At 37.5% G+C, this 17585-nt stretch overlaps 1 long non-coding RNA gene across 2 annotated transcripts in view; it reads left to right on the top strand.

The window, feature by feature from the left end:
- Window positions 1-17585, top strand: part of LOC129024676 (uncharacterized) — a 348709-nt gene that overhangs the window by 271999 nt on the left and 59125 nt on the right. For both annotated transcript variants that reach the window (XR_008497120.1, XR_008497121.1), the window contains exon 3: window positions 4828-4948. This is a non-coding gene — a long non-coding RNA (uncharacterized LOC129024676). The remainder of the gene's footprint in view (window positions 1-4827; window positions 4949-17585) is intronic.

Genomic DNA, 17585 nt, shown 5'->3' with positions numbered 1-17585 from the left:
TCTGCTTTAGGGGGTGCTCCAAGCCCAATAACATTGTGGTTCTTGCAGACTCCCAGAGGTATCACCTTGATGGTCTTGGAAAAACTCTAGGGGATTTCTCTGGATTACCAGACAAGGACTCTTATTTTCTTCTCTTACTTTCTTCAAACCAAAAGAATCTCTGTCTCTGTTCTGAGCCACCTAAAACTGGGGTGAAGTGACACAAGCCTCTCTGTGACCACAATCACTATGATTGTACTGGGTCAGACCTGAAGCCAGAACAGCACTGGGTCTCACCCAAGGCCTGCTGTAAGCACTTTCTTGCTAATGCCTATGTTTTCTCTAGGCCCTAGGGCTCTAGAATCAACCAGTGGCAAAACCAGCCAGTCTTGTGTTCTTCCTTCCAGAGTTGTGAGGTGCCCCAGGCTCCAGGTGGGTTCAGAGCTTTTATCCAAGATTCAGGGACTAGAGTAAAAAACCTTAGAAATCTACTTTGTGTTCTATTGTACTGTGGCTGAGCTGTCAGTCGAATCACAGGATGCAGCCTTTCCCACTCTTCCCTCCCCTTTCCAAAGACAGAGATGCCTCACCCCATAGTTACCACCACCTCAGGCCATGAAGAGAACTGCCAGACTACTGCCTATTTTCCCTTATCCCCAAGGTCTCTTAAGTGAGCTTGTTGTAAATGCTGACTGACTTGATACTCACCTGCAAGGCAGAGGGCTCCCCTCTGCCTAGGGCACATCCAGAAATGCTGTCCAAGGGCCAAGTCCTGAAACCGGGGATCCAAAGATGTTGCTTGTTGCTTGTTGCTCTACCACCTTGTGGTCTTGCTAGAGCCTAAGTCACAAGACAAAGTCCCCTTTACTTTTTCCTGTGCTTTTCTCAAGCAGAAATTTTGCCCTGTAGCCACCACAGCTGGTAATCATTGAGTGTCTCTTGAAGACAGCAAGTCTCAGAGGCTTACTGAAGGCCCTTGACATAGTACCTGGCTATGTTGCTGCTGGTTATTCAGGGAATAAGGGCTTTTCAGTTAACAGGTGATGAATGTTGCCAGGACTGGGTTATTTCCTTCAAAGAAGTGTGCTTTCTTCTGGCCCACTGTTTACCTAGAATTTTTTTCTGGGATCTGGGGACTAAAACAGGAGCCTCAGCACTCTCTTATCAGTGCCATATCTGGTTGCAGCTGAGCTGATAGCCAAGATGAAGGCAAAGATTACCCCATTCTTCCCTCTCCTCTCCTCAAGTGGAAGGAAGGGGTCTCTTATGTAGCTGTGAGATGTGCACCCTGGATTTAGGGGAGGGATAATGCCAGCACTCTCCTAATCACCTTAACTGATGTCTCAGTAGGTTATGTGTCCCTCCAGTCCACTTTCTCTAGGTCTAGTTCAGCAATATGACTCACTGAAGAGTTGCAGTCCTTATAGCCTAGATTGTCTTTCAAGTTCATTTAGAGACACAGAGCACTGTTGTCCATAGTAATGAGGTTTGTGAAAACTCAAGTTTGGTCTGCTGGGATTGGTAATTCTCTGGCTAGTGTTGGTTTAAATGCTCTCTCCATGGGTGGGTGTCATCTAAGTTTGGTCTGGATTTGTTTTCTCCTCTAACAAGACAGGACTGAGTTCAATGCCTCACACTTGCTGTGTTCTCCCTCCCTCAGCATCCAGTGATGATCTCTGCACCAAGCCACTGCTGCATGGGGTGTGGGAGAGAGAGGTGGAATTTGCAATTTAACACTTATTTTTCTATCTCTTTAGTGCCTTTTTCAGTGATACAAAGACAAAACTAGGTACTATGCGGGCTCACCTGATTTTTGTTTCTTAGGAAAGTTACTTTTTTCTGTGTAGATAGTTGTTAAAATTGTATCCCAGCACGAGGGATGATCAATGGAGCTTTTCTTCCCACCATCTAGCTCCCCCTTTCTCCATTGTTGAGTATTATCAAATACTTTTTTGGTGTCTATTGAGATAAACTTATAGTTTTTGTCCTTCATTTTGTTGATGTGATGTATCACATTAACTTGTATATGTGGAACCATCCTTGCATTCCTGGATTAAAAAATATTTGATTATATTGTATTATCTTTCTGATGTGTTGTTGAATTCAATTTGCCAGTATTTTACTGACAATCTTTGTGTTTATTTTCATCAGGGATATGTAGTTTTCTTTTTTTATTGTGCTCTTGTCTAATTTTAATATCAGGATAATGCTAGCCTTATAGATTGAGTTACAAAGAATTCCCTCCTCTTCAAGTTTTTGAAATAATTTGAGTAGAATTGCTGTTAGTTCTTTTTTCAAAGTTTGGTAGAATACAACATTAAAGTCAGTCCTGAGTATAGTTTTTTCTTGTTATTGGGAGATATTTTGTTACTGTTTCAATTGGATTACTCATTACTGGTCAGTTAAATTTTCTATTTCTTTATGGATTAACCTTGATAGATTATATGTATCCAGGAATGTATTCATTTCATATAGGTTTTCTAATTTGTAGAGTAAAATTAGTATATTTCTTAAGAGCCCTAGGATTTTTGGAATAGTAAATGACCATTGGCTTCAATTTAAAATCACCAGCTGCTTTAGCCCCTAACAAGAGTCAGCCTGTTTTGTTACTGCTTCGAAGGCTGGCATTGAGTTGTCTCTAGTTGGGAATGTCCTGGCATCTTCTTCCAATAGAAGGCAGTTTTCTTTAAATTGACAAGGTTGTTTAGTCTATCCACCTCTTCAATGATCTTAGCTAGATATTCTGGATACCTTGCTGTAGTTTCCACATCAGCACTTGTTGCTTCACCTTTCACTTTCATGTTACGGAGATGGCCTTTTCCTTTAAATCTAATAAACCAACCTCCATTAGCTTCAAAGTTTTCTTCTGCAGCTTTCTTAACACTCACCACCTTCATAGAGTTGAAGAGAGTTAGGGCCTTGCTCTGAATTAGGCTTCGTTTTAAGGGAATGTTGTGACTTGTTTGATTTTCTAACCAGACCAGTAAAACTTAATTCTTGTTAGCAATAAGACTGTGTTACTTTCTTATCATTCTTGTGTTTACTGGAGTAGCATTTTAAATTTATTTTAAGACTTTTTCTTCTGTATTCACACCTTGGTTAACTGTTTGGCTCAAAAAGCCTAGTTTGGCTTTTCTCACCTTTTGATATGGTTACTTTCAGTAAGCCGATTAGTCTCAGTAAATGTATTATTTCTAGCTTTTGATTTAAAATGAAAAAAGTCATTTTGATTTAAAATGACTCTTTCACATGAACACTTAGAGACCATTTTAGGGTTACTAACTGATTTATATTAAATATTGTTGTGTCTCAGCAAATAGAGAAGCCTGAGGAATAGAGAGAGAGATGGTGGAATGACTGGTCAGTGGAGCAGTCAGAACACACACAAAATGTATTAAGTTTGCCATCTTATATGAGCGTGGTTCATGGCACCTCAAAACGACTACAACAGTCTGGGCATGGTGACTCACACCTGTAATCCCAGCACTTTTGGAGGCCAAGGAGGGCGGATCACCTGAGGTCAGGATTTTGTGATCAGCCTAGCCAACATGGTGAAACCTCGTCTCAACTAATAATACAAAAATTAGCCAGTCATGGTGGGGGTCACCTGTAATACCAGCTACTCAGGAAGCTGAGTCAGGAGAATTGCTTGAGCTAAGGAGGTGGAGTTTGCAGTCAGCTGAGATCACGCAACTGCACTGCAGCCTGGGAGAGAGAACAAGATTCTGCCTGAAAAGAAAAAAAAAAAAAACAATTACAACAGTAACAGCAAAGATCACTGGTTACAGATTACCACAACTGACACAATAATGAAAAAGTTGGAAATATTTTGAGAATTACCAAATTGTAGCAAAGAAACAATAAGTGAATACATGGTGTTGTAAAAATGACAATGACAGACTTTCTTGGTACATGGTTGCCACAAACCTGAAAGCAATATTTATGAATTTCAATAAAGTGAAGAGCAATAAAACAATGTATGCATGTATCTCATAATTTAAGGTGACCCTCATCATCAAAAATTCTTTGGTTCTGGAGGATAGATTTTCATGGCTAGGAGAAAGGTAATTTTGTTTAAAAATATGTGCAAGGTTGCCACTTCCATGGATTTGAACCATTTTAGAAAGGCACAATTTTATCACAGCACTGGGTAAGTCAATTTCAAAAATTCACAGCTAGTTTGTTTCAGAATAGATCATAATTGAGAGAAAAAATGACCAAAATTTTTGTGCTCAGGAAAAGTTCTACAGGAATTTATTCTCTTCCTTAAATAGGTGAGTTTTGGAGACTAAATGATAAAATACCTCAAAGATTGGCATTCTCCAATTAGAAGGATACTTGGTCAACCAGTCTTTCTTTTTTCAGGGATGCATTTTGCCTGAAATATAAGTAAGAAAGCACCCAGTTTACTTAGTTTATAGAAATATTATTTATATATTATTTAAAATAATAATGTTTTATAAGCAATCTATATTGGTATTATTTAAAATACCATCGTTTTGTAAGCAATCCCAATTAACTGATGATACATCTATATGGTAGATAATTCCACAGGCATTAAATGATATAATTAAAAGTTTTAAATTATAAAATCTTTTAAAAAAGTTTAGAAGAATATGTAAACATGCTTATGACATATAAACAATACAAAATCAGATAATTAAATTATGTGCACAATATGATCACAGTTATATCAAAATGTACACAAAGAAAACTCACTGGAGAGATTGCTTTAAATTTTTAACAATAGTGCTCTCTCTTGTTTATGGGATAAATGATGATGTTATTTTTGTCTTTAACATTTTCTGTTTTTCAAATTTTATATAACGATTGGTGTATATTTTACAGCTACAGAAAAGTTATTAAAAAGAAAAAATCATGAAGAAAAGAAACAGAAAGTAAATCATGGAATCTCCCTGATCTTCTTTTCCTATGTAATCAAGAAAGCCTGGGCAGAGAATTATCAGTGGTAAGTTCTGGAAAATCTCCCTTAGATGCAAATCCCAGATGAAAAACTCTTATCAAGTGAAATATACTTGTTTCAACTGCAGGTGTTTTTCAAAAACAAAAGGCGGGAGAAAGAGATGGCTCTATCAGTGGAGCAATACTGCCACCAAAAGAAAAATATTGAAAAAATCTCCATGACAAGAGAAAGAAAAAGAGAAGAAGAGAAGAGTAGAAGAGAAAATTAGGAGGTTTCATATGTAGACTACCTGATTTTCTGCTTTAGCTGACGTCATTCATCAGTGATCATAAGGGAACCAGTCTTATCCCTTAGTTATCACTAATAAAATAGGTATGGCTGGTCCAGTCTCGAGCCATTTAAGAGGTTGGAAGGAGGCAGATCTCTGAGCGGCTGGGAATTCTCACTAGAGAAAATAAAAGGCCATATGTCAAAGGGATGGGATGCTGGGATTAGCTAAACAAGCAGATTAGAATCAAGATCTCTTGGGGAGGTTGCAGAACATTGAGTTGTCTAATTATATTTCCTGGAGTGCTAGGGTTTCAGCAAAAGTGGCACAGAAAACTCCTATATTTAAATAGAGTCTCTTTTTTATGTATTGAATATGTACATGCAATTTTGTTTGAAGAATAAAGCAATACCAAAACCAGTAGCCTAGAGTGCCATCTAGTTTTTTCTGCTTGATTTTATAGGTTTGCAGGGTCATAACAAAATGGGAAGTTCAGTTTGGTTTATGGGACTAGGACTGGAGCATTCATCTGCTTCACTTGCTCCTTTCCCCATAATTAGATTAAATCAGGAAGTCCCTAGGTTCATTCACTTTTGAAATACACTATACATTTTGGGGTACTCTGGAAGTAAAAGATAGGTTCCAATTATGACATTAGCGCTTCCCATAGCATCACTGGGAATTCAAAGCTCACATCACTATGTACTCTGATTCCTCACCTGGGGTTGTTGTGACAAGTCATAAAAGGTAAAATAAAGAGGAAAGGCCTGAGTATTTTAAGCAGTGGAATGACATGATAAATATTCTATTTTTATGTAATTAAATATTTCTAAATACTACCTGCATAAATGAAACATTTAAAAATAATAGTTCAATTCTGAAAAAATTTTAAATAATGAGGGACAGCCCTACCAAATATTGAAACATAAATCCGTGGTAATTAAAATAATATAGAAGTTCTGGCCAGGGCAATTAGGCAGGAGAAGGAAATAAACGGTATTCAATTAGGAAAAGAGGAAATCAAATTGTCCTTGTTTGCAGATGACATGATTGTATATCTAGAAAACCCCATTGTCTCAGCCCAAAATCTCCTTTAGCTGATAAGCAACTTCAGCAAATTCTCAGGATACAAAATCAATGTACAAAAATCACAAGCATTCTTATACACCAATAACAGCCAAACAGAGAGCCAAATCATGAATGAACTCCCATTCGCAATTGCTTCAAAGAGAATAAAATACTTAAGAATCCAACTTATAAGGGACGTGAAGGACCCCTTCAAGGAGAACTATAAACCACTGCTCAATGAAATAAAAGAGGATACAAACAAATGGAAGAACATTCCATGCTCATGGGTACGAAGAATCAATATCGTGAAAATGGCCATACTGCCCAAGGTAATTTATAGATTCAATGCCATCTCCATCAAGCTACCAATGACTTTTCTCACAGAATTGGGAAAAACTACTTTAAAGTTCATATGGAACCAAAAAAGAGCCCACATCGCCAATTCAATCCTAAGCCAAAAGAACAAAGCTGGAGGCATCATGCTACCTGACTTCAAACTATACTACAAGGCTACAGTAACCAAAACAGCATGGTACTGGTACCAAAACAGAGATATAGATCAATGGAACAGAACAGAGCCCTCAGAAGTAATGCCACATATCTACAACTATCTGATCTTTGACAAACCTGAGAAAAACAAGCAATGGGGAAAGGATTCCCTAATTAATAAATGTTGCTGGGAAAACTGGCTAGCCATATGTAGAAAGCTGAAACTGGATCCCTCCCTTACACCTTATACAAAAATGAATTTAAGATGGATTAAAGACTTAATCATTAGACCTAAAACCATAAAAACCCTAGAAGAAAACCTAGGCATTACCATTCAGGACATAGGCATGGGCAAGGACTTCATGTCTAAAACACCAAAAGCAATGGCAACAAAAGCCAAAATTGACAAATGGGATCTAATTAAACTCAAGAGCTTCTGCACAGCAAAAGAAACTACCATCAGAGTGAAAAGGCAACTACAGAATGGGAGAAAATTTTTGCAACATACTTATCTGACAAAGGGCTAATATCCAGAATCTACAATGAACTCCAACAAATTTACAAGAAAAAAACAAACAACCCCATCAAAAAGTGGGCAAAGGATATGAACAGACACTTCTCAAAGGAAGACATTTATGCAACCAAAAGACACATGAAAAAATGCTCATCGTCACTGGCCATCAGAGAAATGCAAATCATAACCACTATGAGATACCATCTCACACCAGTTAGAATGGTGATCATTAAAAAGTCAGGAAACAACAGGTGCTGGAGAGGATGTGGAGAAATAGGAACACTTTTACACTGTTGGTGGGACTGTAAACTAGTTGAACCATTGTGGAAGTCAGTGTGGTGATTCCTCGGGGATCTAGAACTAGAAATACCATTTGACCCAGCCATCCCATTACTGGGTATATACCCAAAGGACTATAAATCATGCTGCTATAAAGACACATGCACACGTACGTTTATTGTGGCACTATTCACAATAGCAAAGACTTGGAACCAACCCAAATATCCAACAATGATAGACTGGATTAAGAAAATGTGGCACATATACACCATGGAATACTATGCAGCCATAAAAAATGATGAGTTCATGGCCTTTGTAGGGACATGGATGAAATTGGAAGTCATCATTCTCAGTAAACTATCGCAAGGACAAAAAACCAAACACCACATGTTCTCACTCATAGATGGGAATTGAACAATGAGAACACATGGACACAAGAAGGGGATCATCACACTCTGGGGCCTGTTGTTGGGTGGGGGGAGGGGGGAGGGATAGCGTTAGGATACATACCTAATGCTAAATGGCGAGTTAATGGGTGCATCACACCAGCATGTCACATGTATACATATGTAACTAACCTGCACATTGTCCACATGTTCCATAAAAGTTAAAGTATAATAATAAAAAAATAATAAAAATAATATAAGTACAGTAATAGTCTGACAGAACCCTGGGACAGAGTGCATTAGCTCATTTTCACAGTGCTATATAGATAGCACCTGAAACTGTGTAATTTTCAAGTCAAGTAGTTTTAATTGACTCACAGTATGGCATGGCTGTGGAGGCCTCAGGAAACTTACAATTATAGCAAAAGGCAAAGCAGAAGCATGCACCTTCTTCACAAGGTGGCAGGAGAGAGAGAGAGAGGGAGCTAAGGGGACGTGCCACACTTCAAAACCATCAGATCTCATGAGAACTCCCTCACTATCATGAAAACAACATCGGGAAAACTGCCCCCATGATCCAATTACATTCTCCCAGGTCCCTCCCTTGACACATGGGGATTACAATTCAAAATGAGATTTGGATGGGGACAGAAGAGCCAAACCATATAACAGGTTTAAAACACGTCCAAATTTATGTAATTTAATATAGAATACAGGAAATATTTTAAATTATTAGGTAAAGGATAGACTATCAATTTATTGGTATTGAAACAATGAGCTGGCCACTGGAAATACATTAATTTACCAAATAGCTAAATATTTTAAATGTACAAAATGAAACTCCAGAGGTATTAAAATAAATATTGATAAGGATTTTAAAAATCATGGTTTGGGGAGAGGTTCTTTTCTAAATATGGCATAAAAGCCACAAACTGTAGTAAAAATGATTGACAGATTTGACTATATAAATACTGTAAAACTTCTTAAAAGCATATAATGAATAACAAGAACTATAAAATATAATAAACAAAATTAAAATGTTTACAGAACACTGAAAATTGTGACATATACAAGAAACAATGGTGAATATATCTAGTATAAAATATCTATTGCTAATTAATTAAAATAACAGCTGGACATCCCTGTATCAGTTAGCTTACATTAAATTATACTAGAGCAAAAAAAAAAAATGCCTAAAAATACCTGTAGTTTACAACCACAAATGTTTATTTACATCTCTGGTTACATGTCTCTTTCAGATCAGCTGTGGCCTTGCTGTCTGTCATCCTCACTTTAAAAATCTAGGTGAGAGAACAGCCTCTATCTAGGACATTACTAATCTTGTGGCAGAGAAAAGTTGGTGAATTATAAAAGGTTTCTTAAACCTTTCTCTTAAGTGCCATATTTCATGTCCAAATGCATTCCATTCACCATGGTAGTCACAAAGCCAAGTCTGATGTCTGTGAGACAAGAATATAAGCCTATTCTAGGGAGGAGCCCCATTAAGAATAATACCAAGTATTTTAAACAATAATACAGTTTATATAAACTCTATAGAAAAATATGAAAAGAACACAATTGTCAATACTTTTTTAAAAGCTAAATTTCATCACACAAATGCAAATTAAAATAATTATCACCTGTCGTATTGAAGTTAAGGCAACAAATTTTTTTTTAAATTGATAACTGTTTAGTGTGAGTGAGAACGAAGGGAAATGAACATTGTTATGCACTGGCTTTAGGAGTATAAATAGTTTAAGCATTTTAGAAGAATAATTTTGTAGTATCTATAAAAGTTTTAAATATTCAAAGGCTATGTGTCAACAATTCTACTTCTCAGAATCTCTCATACATACTTGTCTCCTAGAATCTTATGCTACTTACTAATAACAGATATGATGACAGTCTAATTTTCATTTCTCTCATGTTATCTGTCCCTGTCCCCTACTTTGGAATTTTTATTTTTACCAGTTTCTACTTAATCTTGTTCTAAAATTTTGTTGAGATGCACCATGTTGTGGGGTCTTTTCCTATTTACTCCAGTCACCACTCTAAGGGCCATTTCAACTTGAACCATTTCAGCAATGAGAAACCATATATAACCTTATATAATTTCTTGATAGTTTTCTTTGCCTTATTCTTTTCTTCTCTCCTGTCTTGAACTCCTGGAAGTTGGATGTTGTGCATCTTGAATTGTTTCTCAATATCTCATGTATTTATTGTCACAATCTTTCTCTTTGTTCTAGATTTCCTCATATTTATCTTCCAATTTTTCTTTTTCTTTTTCTTCCTTTTTCTTTTTTGATAGAGTCTCACTCTGTCACCCAGGCTGGAGTCCAGTGGCATGATCTTGGCTCACTGCGACCTCCGCCTCCCAGGTTCAAGCAATTCTCCTGCCTCAGCCTCCCAAGCAGCTGGGACTATAGGTATGTGTCACCACATCAAGCTAATTTTTGTGTTTTTAGTAGAGATGGGGTTTCACCATATTGGCCACGCTGGTGTCGAACTCCTGACCTCATGATACACCTGCCTTGGCCTCCCAAAGTGCTGGGATTACAGGAGAGAGTCATCATAACCAGCCCCATTTTTTTCTTTAATACTAGTGTAAATCATGCTGTTTATTGATTTTTCAACCTATACACATAGCAAGGAATATTTTATTATGATTTTGGAGCATTACACAACTATAAAAATAAAGACACAACTGACAGAAGGTGATAGGAGAAAATTGGTGAAGAAAAGTGAAAGAAAATATAGGAATACTGTTAGCTTCTTTTTATTAAGCTGAACAATATGAATTTGCTGATATCCAACCATTTTTCAACTAAAATTAGGAGATTCATATTGTTCAGCAAAATGCATAATGGGCAAATGAGAGATACTTTTAAATACAGATGAATTAAAATAATATAATTAAAACTTTGAAGAGTGAGTGTGACTTAAATTCTCACTTTTCTTGTAAAAGAGTAAATAAGTGACATCTAAAGCTAATAAACCAAGAAATTCCAAAATAAGTAAATTACTTAGAGTTAAGGAAGTTACTACCCCAAGAATAGAAACAGACATTTAAATGTTGAGGAATAAAGGAGAAAACAGGCATTCAGGATAGTTTATTATGAGCCCTTGTGAACAATGGAATTTTATTATTTGTGTGTGTGTGTGTGTTACACACACATATTACTTTGATAAAAATAAAATAAAATAAAATAAATTTCTCTATTGGAAGCCAGACACTGTCAGATTGGGCAAAGCAAACAAAATATAAACCCCCAAATATAGCTGTTTATAAGAAATATACCTAAAACAAAATGACATAAATTGGAAAAAAATAAGGATGTAAAGGTATATACCAAGCATATGTAGCAACCTGAATTTTAGACAAAATAGAATTCATGGTAAAATTATTAGACGATAGAAATGGATAAATGTGGCTTTTTTTCCCTCTAAGATGACAGATTAGAGGCTTTGTTGGTGCATCTCATTTACTTGGAAATAGCAAAATAGAGTGTAGAGATTCATACTGTGGAATTTTATCTGAGAAGAAACACAGGAGCTCAACATAAAAACAAAAGAAACTTCAGATACTTTGAAAAACATGGCAGGCAGCAGACCATGCCATGGGTCTGGCAGAAAACTGGGAGTGGCTCCCCACTGCACAAGAAGGATAGGCCAGAACTTCCAAAACTATGTTGAATAGAAGTGGCGAGAGAGGGCATCCCTGTCTTGTGCCAGTTTTCAAAGGGAATGCTTCCAGTTTTTGCCCATTCAGTATGATATTGGCTGTCGGTTTGTCATAAATAGCTCTTATTATTTTGAGATACGTCCCATCAATTCCTAATTTATTGAGAGTTTTTAGCATGAAGGGTTGTTGAATTTTGTCAAAGGCCTTTTCTGCATCTATTAAGATAATCATGTGGTGTTTGTCTTTGGTTCTGTTTATATGCTGGATTACATTTATTGATTTGCGTATATTGAACCACCCTTGCATCCCAGGGATGAAGCCCACTTGATCATGGTGGATAAGCTTTTTGACATTTATGCAGCCAAAAAACACATGAAAAAACGCTCACCATCACTGGCCATCAGAGAAATGCAAATCAAAACCACAATGAGATACCATCTCACACCAGTTAGAATGGCAATCATTAAAAAGTCAGGAAACAACAGGTGCTGGAGAGGATGTGGAGAAATAGGAACACTTTTACACTGTTGGTGGGACTGTAAACTAGTTCAACCCTTGTGGAAGTCAGTGTGGCGATTCCTCAGGGATCTAGAACTAGAAATTCCATTCGACCCAGCCATCCCATTACTGGGTATATACCCAAAGGATTATAAATCATGCTGCTATAAAGACACATGCACACGTATGTTTATTGCTGCATTATTCGCAATAGCAAAGACTTGGAACCAACCCAAATGTCCAACAATGATAGACTGGATTAAGAAAATGTGGCACATATACACCATGGAATACTATACAGCCATAAAAAATGATGAGTTCACGTACTTTGTAGGGACATGGATGAAATTGGAAATCATCATTCTCAGTAAACTATCGCAAGAACAAAAAACCAAACACCGCATATTCTCACTCATAGGTGGGAATTGAACAATGAGAACACATGGACACAGGAAGGGGAACATCACACTTCGGGAACTGTTGTGGGGTGGGGGGGAGGGGGGAGGGATAGCATTGGGAGATATACCTAATGCTAGATGACAAGTTGGTGGGTGCAGCGCACCAGCATGGCAGATGTATACATATGTAACTTACCTGCACATTGCGCACATGTACCATAAAACCTAAAGTATAATAATAATAATAATAATAATAAAAGAAAAAAAAAAAAAGAAGGATAGGAAATGTCTCCCTGACACACATTTCCACTGGAGAGGCAGGCAATCCAGGCCACAAGGGAGCTCTTTGACCCCACCCAGTACTGGATCTGACTTGAGGAGCAGTGGGGAGATTGTGAGAAGGAATGGCAGTGGGAAGCCTTTTGCACATGCTTCCAGACCCTAGTACAAATAAAGCATGATCATTCCTGATTCTAACTCACAGTGGGCTGCTCAGGAAACTCCCAGCCAGCACAAGCAGCAGTCATTGGTTTGGAGAGTCTCTGGACTGAGATTTGAGATTTAGTCTTGAGTTGGGGAAGAACCCCCAGAATCAGACTTCAGAGGTGAATGTGGCATGAGATGGAGCCACCGGCACAGCAGTTGGGCAACCCCCCTTCACAGGACTGGACTGAAAGGGGTGTGGTTTTGGAGCCATGGATTTTGTGCTGGGCAAGGAGTTTTGTGGCCTGGGGCAGTTCTCTGGTCTGAGGACAGACTGCTTGTAACTTAGATAACTGTTTTAGTTTTCTTCCAGTGGCAATACATAATAGGGAGCTCCACCAGATTGATAGTATGGGAATGAGTCAGATTTCACTATAGCCTGCTAGGTTGTGGAGGATGAGCTGCCCTTCTTTCCTTGTGTGGGCTCTTTGGCATTGCAGATGTTGCACCTCTCCTCCATGGAACATAGCACCAGCAGCCTGAGAACTCTCTTCTGACTCCTGTCAGGGCTAGTGCTTGCACTTGATGTCATGAAGCCTGAATTTGGGCTTTCTTGGCCCAGCCCCACCTCACAGCTAATCACACAGCCCATTATAGCATCTACACAGCCCATTACAACATCTGATGACACAAATGCACAGTAATCAGAAAGGAAACAGGCATTTTGTGACCTCTGCTATCATCATTGCCCACACTACACCAGATATTCATGAAGACTTGAGCCTACTTATCCACCTGGTAAATTATTACTACAACTAACATTTGAGAAAGCCACCACACTAAGTTTATATACAATTGAGGAAATCATAGAGAGGCTAGGAAAGTCCCCTGCCACCCCCACAAGGGCTGTTGTCTGTGCCTGACATTAGCATACCTGCGGGCAGGCCAGCCCAACCCAGCTCTGCCCAGCTGTGACCCCTTTGAATCTGAGCACAAAGCCCAGGCCACTGTGTGTTCTACAGAGCAGCCCATTGCTTGATGCATTAGAGAGCTTCTTTCTGGGAAAAAGAAAAAAAAAAAAGTCAAGCATAAACTCTACTGCTACCACCACAATTAGCTATTGCCTGCCAGTGCCACTTACTGTCATGGGGTCAAACTGCACAATCTAATACAAAATCTGCTGATGTAAGTGCACAGAGCTTGGAAACAAGAAGAGCTTATGCAGACCTCTGCCACCTCAGCTCTCCAGGACGCCATGAGCATGCTTACGTGTCCAGTATACCACTATTACAAACAGCACTTGAGAAATCCACCACACTAGGCAATCTGTAACAAAGGAATTTATACAAAGTCTTTGCCACTGAGATCATTCAGAACTAAAGCCAAACAAGCCCACTCAGCATATATTATAGTCACATTTCAAAGGAAAATATTAAAAAGTCCTGACCAAATGGAAGTATATTAAAAAATAAAAAGACATGACAATTTCTCCAGATGAGAAGGCATAAGAATAATAATTCTAGAAGTATAAAATAAAAGAGTTGTATGAGACCCCCAAAGGATCAAAATAGCTCTATAGCAGTGGATCATAACAAAAATGCAATTTTAAATACCAGAAAATGAATTCAAAATATTGATATTAAAGAAGCTTAGTGAAATGCAAGAAAAATATGAAAACAAATACAAAGTAACCAGAAAATTAATTAATTAATTTAGGATATGAATGAGAAATTTACCAAAGAGATCTATATTTAGAAAAACAAAATAGAAATTTTGGAAATAAAAACGTATGTAAAGAAAATCCAGAGGAAATAGATAAATCTCTGAAAATGTACAACTTTCCAAGATTGAACTAAGAAAAAGTGGAAATTTTGAGCAGACCAGTAACAAATAGTGATATTTATCCAGTAATAAAATACCTCTAAACAAAAAAAAATCCCAGGCAAGACAGATGCACAGCTAAATTCTACCAGACATGCAAAGAAGAGCTGATGCCAATCGTTCTGAAATCATTCCAAAAAATTGGGAAGGTTGACATCCTTCCTCGCTCATCTACTACAGTAGCAGGATCTAGATATAAAAGCCAGATGAGCACACAATAAAAAGAGGAAAACTACAGATCAATATTTATGATGAACATAAATGCAAAAATTCTCTACAAAATACTAGCAAACAAAATTCAATAGCACATCAAAAAGATAATAATACATCATGATCAAGTGGATTTTATTCAAGGAATGCAAGCATGGTTTAACATATGCAAATAAATAAATGTGATTTACGACATAAACAAAATTAATAACAAGTAAGGATAAGGTCATGTCAATAGGTGTAGATAAATAATTTTATTCAGCCTTGCTTTATCATAAAAACCCTCAACAAACTAGGCATACAAGGAACATACCTCAAAATAATAAAAGCCATATATAAAAAACCTGGAGACCATATTATATTGAATGGGGAAAAGTTGAAAGCATACCTCTTAAGAACTGAAAAAAAAACTCAAGAATGCCAAATTTCCCCACTCCTATTCAAAATAGTATTGGAAGCCTTAGACAAAGCAATCAGGCAAAAGACAGAAATAAAATGTATCCAAATTGAAGAGAAGGAAGTAAAATTATTCCTGTTTAACAATGATATAATTGTATACCTTGAATACCCTAAAGAAATCACTAAAAGACTCCTAGATTTGATCACTGAATTCAGTAAAGTTTCAGGAATCAAAATCTATGTTCAAAAATCATCAGCATTTCTATGTAACAATAATGATCAATACAAGAACCAAATTAATATGTTAATACCACTTACAATGATTACAAAAAATAAGATACCTAGGAATATATTTAACAAAGGAAGTAAAAGATCTCTGCCAAAAACTATAAGACACTGATTAAAGAAATTGCAGAAGATACAAACAAATGGAATACATCCCATGTTCATGGAATGGGAAAAAAATCACTAAGATTACCATACAGCTCAAAGCAATTTACAGATTCAAAAAAATTCCTATCAGAATACCAACATCATTTTTAACATGATTTGAAAAATGATCCTAAAATTCACATGGAACAACAATAACAAATAGCCTGAATAGCCAAAACAATCTTAAGCAAAAAGAACAAAGCTGGAAGCATCACATTACCTGACATCAAATTATACTACAACACTATAGTAACGAAAACACCATGATACTCGAATAAAAATAAAAATATAGATTTAAAAAACAGGATAGGTAATGAAGAAATAAAGTGACATACATACAACCAACTGATGTTCGACAAAGTCAACAAAAACATGCACTGGGAATACCCTCTTCAATAATTGGTGCTGGGAAAATTAGATTGCCATGTGCAGAAGAATAAAACTGGACCACTATTCCACACCATATACAAAAATTGACTCAAGATTGATTAAAGACTTAAATATAAGACTTGAAACTGTAATAATACTCAAAAATAAACCGGGAAAAGTTCTTCTGGATATTGGCTCTGACAAAAAATTCATGACTAAGATCTCAAAAGCAAATGCAACAAAAAATAGAAAAATGAGACAATGAAACTAAAAAGCTTTTGCATAGTAAGAGAAATAATCAACAATATGAAGAGATAATCTGCAGGATGGGAGAAAATATATTTCAACTATGCATCTGACAAAGAGCTGGCATCCAGAATCTATGAGGAACTCAAGCAAGTCAACAACAACAAAAAGCCCCATTAAAAACTAGGTAAAACAGGGGGAGGAGCCAAGATGGCCGAATAGGAACAGCTCTGGTCTACAGCTCCCAGTGTGAGCGACGCAGAAGACAGGTGATTTCTGCATTTCCGTCTGAGGTACCGGGTTCATCTCACTGGGGAGTGCCAGACAGTGGGCGCTGGACAGTAGGTGCAGCCCACCATGTGCCAGCCGAAGCAGGGCGAGGCATTGCCTCACTCGGGAAGTGCAGGGTGTCAGGGAGTTCCCTTTCCGGGTCAAGGAAAGGGGGGACTGACGGCAGAGGAACGATCAGACAGCAGCATTCGTCGATCACGAAATTCCGTGGTTCTGCAGACACCACTGCTGATAGCTGGGCAAACAGGGTCTGGAGTGGTCCTCTAGCAAACTCCAACAGACCTGCAGTTGACGGTCCTGTCTGTTAGAAGGAAAACTAACAAACAGAAAGGACATCCACAACAAAAACCCATCTGTACATTACCATCATCAAAGACCAAAAGTAGATGAAACCACAAAGATGGGGAAAAAACAGAGCAGGAAAACTGGAAACTCTAAAAAGAAGAGCGCCTCTCCTCCTCCAAAAGAACGCAGTTCCTCACCAGCAACGGGACAAAGCTGGATGGAGAATGACTTAGACGAGTTGAGAGAAGAAGTCTTCAGACGATCAAACTATGCCGAACTAAAGGAGGAAATTCAAACAAAGGCAAAGAAGTTGAAAACTTTGAAAAAACTTTAGGCAAATGTATAACTAGAATAACCAATACAGAGAAGTGCTTAAAGGAGCTGATGGAGCTGAAAGCCAAGGCTCGAGAACTACGTGAAGAAAGCAGAAGCATCAGGAGTCGATGCGATCAACTGGAGAAAGGGTATCAGTGATGGAAGATGAAATGAATGAAATGAAGTGAGAAGGGAAGTATAGAGAAAAAAGAATAAAAAGAAACAAACAAAGCCTCCAAGAAATATGGG

This window comes from Pongo pygmaeus, chromosome X (genome assembly GCF_028885625.2).
Source record: "Pongo pygmaeus isolate AG05252 chromosome X, NHGRI_mPonPyg2-v2.0_pri, whole genome shotgun sequence".
In the NCBI taxonomy this organism is placed as follows: Eukaryota; Metazoa; Chordata; class Mammalia; order Primates; family Hominidae; genus Pongo; species Pongo pygmaeus.
This window is presented reverse-complemented; position numbering and strand designations above follow the sequence as displayed.